Below are 10,851 nucleotides of genomic sequence, written 5' to 3' on the forward strand. Positions count from 1 at the left end.
GTGCATTACAGTAATCCAGCCTTGAGGTTACCAACACTCTTTCTTTGGCGATCACTCGTAGCCAAGTAAGATTGTCTTCCATGAACATGGTACCGTATTTTCGCTCTATAAGACGCACCAGACCATAAGATACACCTAGTTTTTGGAGGAGGAAAACAAGAAAAAAAAATATTCTGAATCCCAGAAGCCAAAACAGCAAGAGGGATCTGGCTTCTGGGATAGCCTTTTGCTGTCCTGGCTTATGGGATAGCCGCGCGCAGCTTCTCTCGGGTAGGGGGATGAAGGCTCCCCCTGTCCGGAAGAGGCTTCGTGCACTAAGGCAGAAGGCTCCCCTAAGAGCCACGCTCCCTTTAAAAAGCGTGCAGAGCGTGTGTGCGGCTCTTGAGGGCTTTTCCCCAAGGAGGGAGAGGGGCAGCCCTTCTCCCTCCTCGAGGAAAAGCCCCCAAGAGCCGCACACACGCTCCACGCAGCTCTTTAAAGGGAGTGCTGAGCAGAGCCTCCCGCATGCATTCACTCCATAAGATGCACACACATTTCCCCTTACCTTTTAGGAGGGGGAAGTGAGTCTTATAGAGCAAAAAATACGGTATTTAAAAGTGAGTCCATAAGTGACTGCGGAGGCCAATTCTGGATCCACACGTCCTTCCACAGTGGAGACATAGGTTTCTGGGTAGGAGTTGATCACGGTGAGGGTTTGCCAAGCGTGCCTTCCTCTTAGCGCATTTCTCCCTTTCGTCCTGTGTGTGTCTTCAAAACCCATGTCACCTTTGGTAAAGGCTGTTCTCCAATTGGAGTGTTCACAGGCCAGCGTTTCCCAGTTGTCGGTGTTTATACTACTTTTTTTTTTACCAACACATAGACTGCAGTGGACAGGCTATCCCTGCCCAGGAATGGTCGTACCAGACAAAGTTGGTAAAAGGCCCTTCTAAGCCACTCTTCATTCTTTCTTTTTATTAAACAACACTAGCGCTACCCAGAGCTTAATCTTACCTCTGATATTTTTAATTTGCTTATTTTGAAATGAAAACACTTGATAACACTCTATGGGTTTGCTTCGGCAGTGAGGGCATGCCCTCGGGGTATGACATTCTACTCCTTTGTACCCACTTCACTTTTAAGATGAATGTCGGGAGCTAAAACATGTCACGGAGAGATTAATTTTTAGAAATGACTCTGTGTTCACAATATGCGTGTGTTTCATTGCGAATTCCACCCACCCGTCCTGGAAAACCTTTCGCTCAGTCGGAGAAAAATAAGGCACCAGAGGTGGGGAGGAGTGGGTAAGATGCGGTGAATCATCTGAGGCAATGATGCCAGAGTACACATTTCCGAGGTAACTAAAAATGCACATTAACTCAAAGGCGGGATGGAGAAGTTCATTTGCAGTCACAAGTAATAGCTTTTTCCTCCCACCTCACCCTACAAGCATTTATTTGATATCAAAGCAAAACCCGGTAAGTGACTCCCAAGGCTTGTTTTCACAGCTATCCTAAGGAAGACCAAAGCAATTGTGAAGCCTTTCCTCCACAGGAAGAATCCCTCAAAAGAAGCATTTACTAATCAGAGCAAAAGCAAATAAAATAATCCTGTCCCCTCTTCCCACTCCCTCTGGGATTCTGACTAACCTTGAGTTCAGAGACACTGTTTGGGATCCTGCTTATCCAATTGAGGAGGCAATTTGTTTGTTTTCTTCCATTATAGTGTGAACAATTGTCCTCGGGCCCAGGCAATGAAATTTCAAGGACTGCAGTCGTGACCTCTTCTTTCCTAAAGGATTTGCCAATAGGCTTCATGCTGTGCGCCTAGTTGGACTTGGGGAATCCCAATACGCAGTAATGTTGAAAAACAATAATCTCAGCCATCCTTGTTGCTGAGCAGTTCTGCGTTTTCTTTCCGTTTCTGGACTGTCGTTTCCCATTATTTCTTTTTCTGACATCGTCTCTTGCTCCATCAATCAACTTTGGCAAATCTCTTAATGCAAGCCTTGTTTCAGATCCCTTAGCATAGTGGTTCTCAAACCCTCCCCCCCCATGGACCACTTGAAGAATTGCCCCCTCCCCTACCTGTTGTAGCAATTATAATGTGCTATGCTAGATGCCGCATGATTTTTAATTATATTTTTATTGCTTCTTGTATTTTTTTAATAGATTGCACTTTGTCGTATTCCATAGAATTCAGAATGCAATACAATAATAAACAAGAAATAAAAGAAGCAATAAAAATACAATTAAATACAGTATCAATAAGAATATTTAATGTAATGGATGTGATGGGTCCCATTTTCATCACTTCAGTTATGGTGGTCATGGAGCACTGGTGGTCCACAGACCGGAGTCTGGGAACCCCAGATTCGGCATGCATCATTCTGTGTTTTACTAAATTTGTGACCCCCACTTTGCAAATTGTCACTGAGGTGAATAATGACCTCAGTGGTAGGGGTAGGATTTGCTTGCCTGAAAGGTACAGTACCATCATATTATAAAAGGGGAGGAGGCGATTTCAAACACTCAAAGTAGCACCAACAGTAGGGCTGTCCTGCCCATGAGGTGCAATGAGGTTGCATCTGGGCAGCAAGCTCCCAAGGGGGCCACCACCGCATTGACCCTGTTGCATGCCCACTGCTCAGTACTGCCAAGTGCTTGTCACCACCTCCTGCCCCTCTGCTGCTGTGGGCACACACACCATCAAGGCCATGCCCCTCCGCCGTGGCCTGAACGCCATCATGCCTCCTCCACTGACACCTAGCAGCGGCCCAGGTACCCCAGTACACTGTTGGTGGTGGAGGGGGTGTGTGTGGAGCAGACCGGGGCTCTGTAAGTGTGGCCATGGGTGGATTACAGTGGCAGAGGGCATGGCTGCAGCAGTGGAGAAACAAGAGGAGGTAACCGTCCAGTAGTGGCAAGCAGCGGGCACTGAGCAGTGAGTGTCTGGCAGTGATCAGTAGGCATGTGGTAAGGAGCACGAGGGAGTGGAACTGCCAGGGGTTTTGCCACAGGCAGTAAAATGCCCCAGGCCAGTTCTGACCAACATAACAATGAAAGAGGGGGTGAGCCCTTACCGTCATTGCAACCCAAAGATGCAAGACCCTTGTGTTGTTGTTGTTTGTTTGTTTATATGCCACCCATCTGACTGGGTTGCCCCAGCCACTCTGGGCAGCTTCCAACAAATTATAAAACCACAGGAAAGCAACAAACATCAGAAACCTCCCTATACAGGGCTGCCTTCAGATGCCTTCTCAAAGTCAGGTGGTTGTTTATTTCCTTGACATCTGACGGGTGGGCATTCCACAGGGCGGGCGTAACTGCCTTGTTCCCTGTAAGCTCAGTTCTCGCAGCAGGCTGGCCTTACATCTTCCCTTCCCCAGCACCAATGCAAGGTGAGCTGGTTTGGGGAGTGCCCTGTACAGCTGCAGCTCTTAGAGGCAGCTGCTTTTCACAAGGCGGGCAGGGGCCTGATATTAATCAGCACCTCTCCTCTTCCAGATAGCCGCCTCCTTTCAACGTACCTCCTTCTGCTGCCGCCTGCCCGATTCGATTGGTCACCGTGCCAAAAAAAAAAAAGGCCTTCTCATGGTGGCCTTGCTGTACAACTCCACTGTGAAGTGATCCCAAAATGATTCCTCTGGCAGATTGCACTTTCTCCTCATCAATGGTAATGATAGCAATCGAGTGCTGAGCAGCTATTGAAGGGGCCTCATCAATATGAATAATAATAACAGGGCAGTTTTCTCATTCTATGGGGAGTTTCCATAGCAACAAATGGCACCACTTCTAATCTCCAGTTTTAAAAACCCCATCGAAAATCACTTCTTCTTTTTTTGTAATTAAAAAAAAAAAGACGTGTGAGAAATACCTGTTACAAACACTGGTTTCCATTTGTTTAAATCTGTGCAACCAGCACCACGGTGTGGCCATAGCAGATAATTTCACTCCAGCTTCACAAATAATAGCTCTTAAAAGTAGACATTCCTTGCATTTAAATAGATGTTAATATATTAAGGTTCGTTTTCAGGAAACTGAAGAGCTCGTGAGCATGTCCAAATAACTTATTATTATGATGTCCATTGGCTTCATTATTTATTGCAGGACATATAAACAGATTTCTTGACAGCGGCCTCATTCGGGTGTCAGTTTAAACCAGTAGGGATATTTTTTTCAGCCCAAAGGCCACATTGCCTCATGCACAACCTTATGGGGGCCACGTGACAGTGGCCGGTGTGTCACCAGATGGGACACTTACATTTGCACAGTAGGCCGCAGCCCAACAACGCAAAAGTCACTGGTTTCTACATGTACATCTCTCCATACAGACAAGCTGGAGGTATGATTGCAGTTCAAGGATACATTCCAGCCAGGCCAAAAGTAAAATAAAGTGGAGCAGGTCCAGGGAGAGATATGACCCAAGGAAAGTACAGAAGGCCATAGAGAGAGACCTGGAGGGCAACATTTCACCCCTTGGGCCTCAGGTTCCTCTGGTCTGCTTTAAACGATAGTTTAAGCTATGGTTTGAAGGTGAACATGGCAGTATGCTGTTGCACACTGCCAAAATCGCCAGCATTTTGTTTTTCCCTGCACCTGATGCTGTTGGGAGCTAAGCCATAGTGTGGCTTTTTGGCACATCCGCAAAGACAGTTTTCCGGGTCATGTGGCCAGCATGACTAAACCGCTACTGGCCTCACTCCATTGCAAGGATTCGAACCACCAACCTTCCGATCAGCAAGCCCAGGAGGCTCAGTGGTTTAGACCACAGCGCCACCCGTATCTGTCTATCTATCTCCTGCCTTTTCCCTCCTGAACCAAGACTCAAGGCTGCTCACAAATATGAAAACAAACATGGATAAAACACAGAAAGCTACAAACATATAAAAGATGATAGTAAAAAAAAAAAAAGGTCCTTAAATGATACCAGAATTAAAACAATATAAAAACAAATCTTTAAAATCTAGTAAATGATAAGGAATAACAAACCCAAATGATCAGGGAGCTGGAGCACTTCCACCTATGAAGACAGTTTACATTTGTGATTTTTAAAAATTATTTTAGAAAGGTAAGGGGAGGTACAATTTGTTGTTTAGTCGTGTCCGACTCTTTGTGACCCCATGGACCAGAGCACGCCAGGCACTCCTGTCTTCCACTGCCTCCCGCAGTTTGGTCAAACTCATGCTGGTAGCTTTGACAACACTGTCCAACCATCTCGTCCTCTGCCGTCCCCTTCTCCTTGTACCCTCAATCTTTCCCAACATCAGGGTCTTTTCCGGGGAGTCTTCTCTTCTCATGGGGTGGCCAAAGTATTGGAGCCTAAGCTTCAGGATCTCTCCTTCCAGTGAGCACTCAGGGCTGATTTCCTTAAGAATGGAGAGGTTTGATCTTCTTGCAGTCCATGGGACTCTCAAGAGTCTCCTCCAGCACCATAGTTCAAAAGCATCAATTCTTCGGCGATCAGCCTTCTTTATGGTCCAGCTCTCACTTCCCATACATCACTACTGGGAAAACCATAGCTTTAACTATACGGACCTTTGTTGGCAAGGTGATGTCTCTGCTTTTTAAGATGTTGTCTAGGTTTGTCATTGCTTTTCTCCCAAGAAGCAGGTGTTTTTTAATTTCGTGACTGCTGTCATCATCTGCAGTGATCATGGAGCCCAAGAAAGTAAAATCAGACGTGTATAAATTTAGGCAGTGTGGAGAAAGTAAATAGAGATAATTTGTCTCCTTTGTTAAATCTAGACTTTAATGGCATTCAGTGAAACTGATCAACAGAAAATGAAGGACAGAGAAAAGGCGAAGACACCTGTGACTTTTCACTGACTCATTTCTTCCAAGGATTCAGCTATACAGCTGCAAATAAAACGTTTTAAGTGTGTTGTAAAGTGCAATATACAAATGTGACACTTGATGATGAAGGTGAGTTCTGGCAAATTCAATACATTTTTCAAAACTTTTTTAAAAAAAAAACATTTTCACAGCGTTTTTTTATATGTGTATAGATTCCACCTTCGCCTCCCTCCTTCCACTCTCCTGCTTCAGCTTCTGATTCCGGACTTCTCTCTGCCACAGACTCTCCCAGCTTACTAAGCCCTGTTCTCTCTTCAGCATCTGACACCCCCTCTTCAGCCTTCTCCCTCTTCTCCTTCTGACCTTCTTCCCACCACCACTCCCCAGGCTTTGAGCCTTCTTCCCTTGATGGTTCATCAGCTGGTTCCTCTCACCATTCCTCTGCGTCCAAGCAGTCCATGATGGTTTGCAGATCCCACATCTTCCAGTTCATTCATGGGTTTTCAGCTCTTTCACAAAAATGGTAGGTGTCTAAAATTTTCGGCAGCATTCACCTAACCAGCCCCACCACCAAAACTGACAGAGGGTGGTTGTTCCAGAACAGCTTGTGAAGATGGAACACTTGGAAGAATGCAATGTACCACCATTTGAATTACCTATATAAAGCCAGCTGCCCTGGCCAGTTTATGAAGGAGAAAGATTTCATTTTGATCCATGAGATTTTATAGGGTCTACTAAGTGAACTCTAGTTTGGTTTGAAAATTCATCCCCCTGTGACCTACTAAATCAGGCTTGAAATGTGACTTCTGCTTGGAAATGTATGGAACACTACAAGGAATGTTTGAAAGCTTCCCTGTCCAAACACAGAAGCAACACAAAGCAGCACTTAGCAGAGTGGGAGGGAGATTTTTACTTTGCCAGTATTTTAAACAACATACATGCACAGTTGATGCATTTCCACTCTCTCTGCATAAACAGCCCTCTGAAAAAGAGAATCGATATTGCATCTCCCACTTACACTTCTGCTACATTGTGGGATCAATAGAGGTTGAATTTCCTACTTTATTTAAATGTAAACTTTAAAGCATTTGCAGAGTATTGTATGGTGGGAGGAAACACATGCAAAAGAACTTGCCCTAGGTTATATCCACACTGCAGCCTGAAACCAGTGTGACCATCATTTCCTAGTTCCTAGGGAACTAATGGAATTGTAGTTAAGAACATAAGAGCCTCCCAGACACAGCATCCCGTTCTCAGACTGGCTATTCAGATACCTGTGGGAAACCTACAAGCAGAACCGGAGTGCAAGAACTCTCTTCCCTCCTGTGGTTTTCAGTAAGTCCACTCCACTACATTGTGGGGAGGAGTTGCGGTGGACCATGTGGCCACCCACTCTCCCCCAGAGGTGGGGGACAAAGTCCCGCATTGCCTGGGGATCCCGGCTGCATCAGCACTCTGCCAACCAATCCGCTGGCTGGTGGGGGCGTGGCCGGGACCTTTTAATCGGAGGCGCAAGCCAGAGGGGTTCCTCTTGGCTCGCTCCCTCAGTCACCCGCCCTCCCTCCCTTTTTTGCAGGTTTTCATTGGCCTTGCTATGGACCTTGGTTGGTCGCCGTTGAGGGGCCTGGTAGGAATTTTTCTATTTGGCAAAATTGGCATGGGCCATTTGCTTTTCACCTACCTCGTAGTACTCGTCACAACTTTGTAAGGTTTTGCAGTTAGGCATTGTTTGACCTTTTGATGGGGAGGGGAGGTGCGGCCATCACCTGCCCCTCCAAGCTTAAGGGTATTCCGTTAAAGGAATCCGGGGGTGTGGATCTTGTCCAAAACCTGGGCTGGGGCACAACTCCATCAGGAACACCTGGGGAAGCTCGAGTTGGTCTGCATCAACAGGGCTCCCCCTTCTGGTGGTTTACACTCACCGGACTCCCTGCACTACGGGCCAGAGTCAGGTCCACTCAATGCCTAAGCCAATACCACTCACAGTCTGTAATCAATAAAGTTGTGGCCAAATTTGCCCAATAACATTAACCTAATATCTGTGTCCTGGTGTGTTCTATTTCTCAACAAGGGATGGTTGTGGGGTCTAGACACGCAAATGGTATTCAGAACCATACTGCCTCCAAGTCTGGATGCAGTTGTATAACCTCCATCATGGCTGAAAGCCATTGATAGCCTTATCTTCCATGAATTTGTCTAATTCTCTTCTAAAGCCATCCAAGTTGGTGGCCATCATTTCCTCCTATGGCAGCGAGTTCCATAGTTTAACTGTGTACTGCCTGAACAAGTCTTTCTTTCATCTGTTCTGAATCTTCCACCATTCAGCTTCATTGAACGTCCACAACTTCTGGCGTTATGAGCGAAGAAGAAAAACTTTCCTCTACCCACTTTCTCTATGCCATACCTAATTCTATACACTTGGAACCTCTTGCTCACCTTGTCTTTAACCTAAAAGTCCCAGATACAGCAACCTTTCCTTATAAGGGAAGTTGCGTATAAGGGGAGTTGCTCATTTAGGTTGCCCTTTTCTGAACCTTTTCCAACTCTACAATATCCCGTTTGAGATGAAACATCCGGAACTGCACACAGTATTCCTAATGCTTTCACACCATAGATTTGTATAATGGCATTATAATATCGGCAGTTTTATTTTCAGCTCCTTTCCTAATGATCCCTAGCATGAGATTTGCCTTTTTCCACCGCTGCCGCACACTTCATTAAGCTACCCACTACAAACCCAAGGCCTTGTTCCTCATCAGTCACCACCAGTTCAGACGCTGAATGAAATGAAATTAAGGGGTTCTGCCCCAACATGCATCACTTTGTTTGCCTTGAATTGCATTTGCCATTTACAACCCATTCACTCAGTTTGGAGAGGCCCCTTTGGAGCTGCTCTTAATCTCAATCTCTCCCTCTCTCTCTCTCTCTCTCTCTCTAACAACACTGAACAATTTAGTATTGATAGCAAATTTCACCACTTCATTGCTTACTGCTAAGCTAGGACTTGCCGATCAGAAGGTCGGCGGTTCGAATCCCCGTGACGGGGTGAGCTCCCCTTGCTCGGTCCCAGCTCCTCCCAACCTAGCAGTTCAAAAGCACGTCTAAGTACAAGTAGATAAATAGGTACCACTCCGGCGGGAAGGTAAACGGTGTTTCCATGCACTGCTCTGGTTCACCAGAAGTGGCTTAGTCATGCTGGCCACATGACCCAGAAGCTGTACGCCGGCTCCCTCGGCCAATAAAGCGAGATGAGCGCCGCAACACCAGAGTCAGTCACGACTGGACCTAATGGTCAGGGGTCCCTTTACCTTACCTTTAACTCTAGATCAGTTATGAATAAGTTAAAAAGCCGAGGTCCCAATACCTATCCTGGGGGGCTTCTGATTTCTTCATCTTTCCATTCAGAGAACTGTGAGTTCTGTGAGCAGAGCCTGGGAATGACTAAACGAATTCTCAGCCAGTGATATATCTTATAAAACTAATTCCCAGAGTTATTTGGAGGACACTATGACAATTAAGTGGCATAAAACAGATCTAAGTTAGTAGTGTGGAGCATAGCAAGTGCTAGGTAAGAAGAGAAAACTCATCTTTTGGTTCCCACATTCACAAGCCTTGGAACTCAACATTCAATGAGCAAGTTCTCGATAGCCTATCCTTGCAGAAGAAGTGCTTGGGACACTAGAGCTTTATAATCCAGCCAAGTGGGCCCCATGGAGCTGATTGACCAGATGTAAGAGAGAGTAATGCAGAATGGTCAAAGTAAATTTAAGAGAATATGGAGGAGAGTTAGCAAAATCAAAGCAAAGATATAACTAAACATGGTTTAGCACAGTGGTTCCCAATTAGCTAATTACTGAGGACCCCCTATTTTTCAAAAGCCAAGTGATGCACCCCATGGTTCAGGAATTCTGGAAACAACCAAAGATTGAAGCCGTGCAACATCATCATTATAAAGTTCCTATGGACTCGCTCTCTATGTCTGCACCTTAAATTCTACCTACCCCAGCTAGCGGACCACATTATGTTTTTATTCTAAGATTTCAAATTCAGTAAGGACATTAACACTGCACTCCTGGTATCACAGGGAATATTTATTATTTTTATAAACTAAGTTTTCCAGTTCATTTTTTTAAAAATGCACAGCTAGAGAACATGATTACCATTTTTCAATTCTGTTTTTTAACACTAACCACATTTTAAAACATGAGTAGGTAAATGATGGGTCATGTGAAATCTTTAAGGTAGCTTTCTACAGTCCAAAGGAAGTTTTCTAGAGAACCCTATAATCACACCTCTTATTTAAAGGAAATCTGATGGTAATATATGTAAATGTTTCAGAGAAAGATCTGATTTAAGTAAGGCCAATTACACCTGAACATAGCATGCCAATTTCTGAAGTCCTCCAAGTGTTTCATCTTACAAAGCCATGAACGAAGCTTTTAAATCTGCAGGGTACCATCCAAATTGGCAAAAAAAGTTCAGGTTCCATTCAGTTGTAGCAGAGGTATGTGCAGGACTTTGTGAATTCTGCAATTCTATACAACTGCATGGGGCCCAAAGGTTAGGGCAGGGCTCCAGGCCTCAGAGATTTATTGTTCCTCCATATGACTAGCAGAAGACAAATAAATATTTTAAAAAGGGGGGGGGGGATTTACTTAACCTGCATAATTAATAGAGGTCACAGAATTCAGCTATTTCTGATGCAGAATTTAGGTTATGCTGGTACTCTTTTAAAGGGGAAAGTATACAAAGGCCAGCATGTATGTACATCTTATTTATCCAGCTTCGGCACAATGAAATTGAACCACAATTAGGAATAACAAAAATATTAACAGAAATACAACATCTGGAACTTGTTCTTCCAAAAGATAAAGTTATGGTAGTCCAAAGAACTCCATAAATTTCACTTAGGTTGTCTTACCGATTATGGTTTCCACACAGATTCATACTGAACTCAAGTTTCTTCCAAATTTTCCATTTCTTAAAAAAGTCCATCTCACAGATTCAGTTTAAACATTCTGTCAATGTTTTGTCAACACTATTCAGGTTACATCACAAATAAATGCAAGCACCAAACAGC

The 10,851-nt window shown here is 44.7% G+C and overlaps 1 long non-coding RNA gene across 1 annotated transcript in view; it reads left to right on the plus strand.

The window, feature by feature from the left end:
- The window catches only part of LOC309337628, a 262,717-nt gene that overhangs the window by 214,368 nt on the left and 37,498 nt on the right, over nt 1-10,851 (plus strand). The gene's annotated exons all lie outside the window — the stretch shown is intronic.

This window comes from Podarcis erhardii (assembly GCF_964252035.2).
Source record: "Podarcis erhardii genome assembly, chromosome: 3".
NCBI lineage: Eukaryota > Metazoa > Chordata > Lepidosauria > Squamata > Lacertidae > Podarcis > Podarcis erhardii.